Raw genomic sequence first — 3,298 nt, forward strand, 5'->3', positions numbered from 1 at the left:
ACTCTAACAGGCTACACCTACTCTTAAAGGGGACCTTGTGCAACATTATGATGTAGCTCTGAATGCATCAGAGGTGAAGAGATAGAAAGGCATGTCTTCTATCTTTGCTTTTGGAGAGGTTGCGGAAATTCATTGCCTCCCAGGTAGCCTGCAATTCCACCTCTGAAAGCAGTACACACTCTCCATCTGTTCTATAGTATATAAATACCCTCTCCCTACCAGGATGATTACAGTTAACACCGTGATCTGCCCTGCTGTCACTGCGCAGCAGAATTTTGGTGGTTCTGCTGTCTACAAATGATTCCATATCATGATTTGAGTCCAATATAAAAATACTCAGTAAGCAGAGCTGCATCTGACTCAAGGTGGACCAAATACAAGGCCACACCTCCTGATCAACTGACCTGGGCTGCAAAAATAGGCAGTAGAAAAAGCTCAAAGAACTTGGGAGGATTGTCCTGGTAGGGAAGAGGAAACCAGTCCTCCAATAATGTAGTCCTCCAATAAGACAACCATGCCAACAGACAAAGCAGTTCTGTTGTCCATTTCTTCACGTGTAGGTGCCCTACGTGAGGTAAACCATACCCACTGATATAACAGGGAGCTGCCTGTGCCATACCCAACTATTCATCTCTACTCTGCCCTGCCCAACACCTTACCCTCATTTCTCTAGAATACAGTGAAGATGCGAGATGAAGGCTATCTGGTTTCCAGGAACTATGGGAAGATAGAATCTGTTTACACAACGGTGGACTCTTCTGCATTAGGGAGCTTTGCAGATTGGGCTCTAGTCCAGCAGATCTGGTTACCAATTTGTCTCAATGCTGGAAACTCACAACCCTGCCAAGTCACAGAATCCCTAACCCTTAAATGCAACTGTTTCTTCCACATGCCCTTTGCAAATGGCATGGAAACAAAGGTTGCAGCTGCCTGCAACCACTTTGTTTTGGCATCCACAAGGAATCACCCTGTTACCTAGCGTTGAACCCAGTACACCTGGCTCTCGTCTGTTTCCCAGGCTCTATACTTTGGCTTTTCATGTCTGCTTCTAATCTTCCTTATTTCAGGACCCATTCGAATTCTTCTTCTCTGTTGTATAGGCCCGGGACTCTTGCCGCTAAATTCTGACTCTCAGATCGTCTTGCTTTGTTGATTATGGTGTTATTACTGCCTTGGGTAAAAGACTCCTTCTGCTAACTTCTGCCCCCATAAAACTCCTACAGGCTGGGCTAGTTCACTAACTTTTCCAATGAGAAGCTCAGATGCTGAAGCTTTATTTTAGCAAACTGATGGGTCTTTAGCCATTCCTACCTATCTCTCCAGTACCTGGACTAGTGCCCAAGCATACAGCCAAATTTTGAGCAAGAGGTCCAGGAACTACCTCCCTCTCTCTTTTTTTTTCCCCCCCCAAGATGGAGTTTCGCTCTTATGCCCAGGCTGGAGTGAAGTGGCACAATGTTGGCTCACTGCGACCTCCACCCCTACCCCCCGGCTTCAAGCGATTCTCCTGCCTCAGCCTCCCAAGTAGCTGGGATTACAGGCACCCGCCACCATGCCTAGCTAATTTTTGTATTTTTAGTACAGACGGGGTTTTGCCATGTTGGCCAGGCTGGTCTTGAACTCCTGACCTCAGGTGATCCACCCCCCCCCCCCACCCCCCTTGGCCTCCCAAAGTGCTAGAATTACAGGTGTGAGCCACGGTATCCAGCCGAACTACCTCCCTCTCTAAAGAACTGATTGCTTCAATGCTGGGTTCCAGAGTTGCTGAGACACCAAATCTGGCAAACTTGCTGTTAGGGGAAGATTGTGTTGTTGGTATTGCAAATGCGATGCTTAAGTTCTCAACATTATCCCTTAATCCCCACCTCAGATGGTAGCTGACTAGGTATCAACACTCTTTTAAGTAAAAGAATGGAGAACTCATCATGCTTATGGGCCAAAGGGGATTGTAAGTGCAATTCTGAAGTCAGACCAGCTGGGTCTAATTCAGCTCCACTACTTCCTGGCTATAGTATTGGAAATTATTTAACCTCTCTATATCTCAGTTTCTTCATTTGTAAAATGGAGATGATGATGAGAATAGCAGCTACCTCCAAAGACTATTGTGAGTTTTAAATGAATTATCACATGTCATAAAAGTGGTTAATAACTATTAGCTACTATTATTATTGGGCCAATTTGGAGACCTGGATATTTATAGAATTAAACTTCCAGGGCACATATAACTGTCTACATAAGAAGGATGATGAATGGAAAGTAACTCTGTAGACATACTTGGGCAAATTGGATAGTTGATGATGTCAGTCGGGGTAATACTCCAGGAGTTTCCCAAAGACTCAGAAATGGAATTCTCTACAGCTTCCTAGAAGACTAATTATTTAAGTATCTCAATGGTAGCTTAATTTACTTTTGCTTGATACAAGTCTCTGTGTATAATCTACTCTCTCCACTGAATCTCTAAGTCAATACTCAGAATAATGTATTTTAAATCCTAGGGCAGATTATTGGGACTTATCTTATTGACTTGGATATTTGGATTATTCCAAGTTTTCTTCCATCTTTGAATAGTAGTTTCTGTAGGACATCAAACACGTTCAGAAGTGGTTCATATTCCACTCTTCCAACTTCACTGTCCTACTGATATACTACTTAAAGAAAAAAAAGAAATAATAAACGTTATTTAAGAGCTTATCTTCCCATCTGCTGCCAGAAAAAGGGTGGAAGACAAGGTATTGTTTCATTTTGGGTAGCTTCCTAACAGTTCAAGAACCTGTTCACCCTTTGCTCTGATCATGGACTTACCCACCCCTACATCTATATAATATATGCCCCCAACAGTGTGATAGGGGACCACCCTCTAGACAGAAAATCTCCCTAAAAAAGCCCCCCTTCATTTTGCCACCAAGTGTTCAATTCAAAATTTCTTATATACCTAACCTTTAAGGTTCCTGGGACTCCTTTGTAAAATTGCATTGTACCAAGACAGTGAAGAAGGGGCCGTTTGATAGATCAAAGGGAGGCACATCTGGAGGAGGGATGCTGGTGAGGAATACATGAAAGAGGGTAAGTAGAAAATAACTGACCATGTGTACCTATGAAGATTAAACAGATGGACTGTCTAGTGAAATGATCTGTTATGTTAAAAAATGGATGGATTGGATAGCAAAGGTTTTGTCAAAGAATCTGAGCATTTTCTAAGGAAATGCAAATATTTCTGTGTCTAGCAATTTCTAAACTACTTTTTAGCATGTGCTTATATAGACACACACATACACACACACACACACACACACACACC

Source organism: Pongo abelii, chromosome 3, assembly GCF_028885655.2.
Source record: "Pongo abelii isolate AG06213 chromosome 3, NHGRI_mPonAbe1-v2.0_pri, whole genome shotgun sequence".
NCBI classification, from domain to species: Eukaryota; Metazoa; Chordata; class Mammalia; order Primates; family Hominidae; genus Pongo; species Pongo abelii.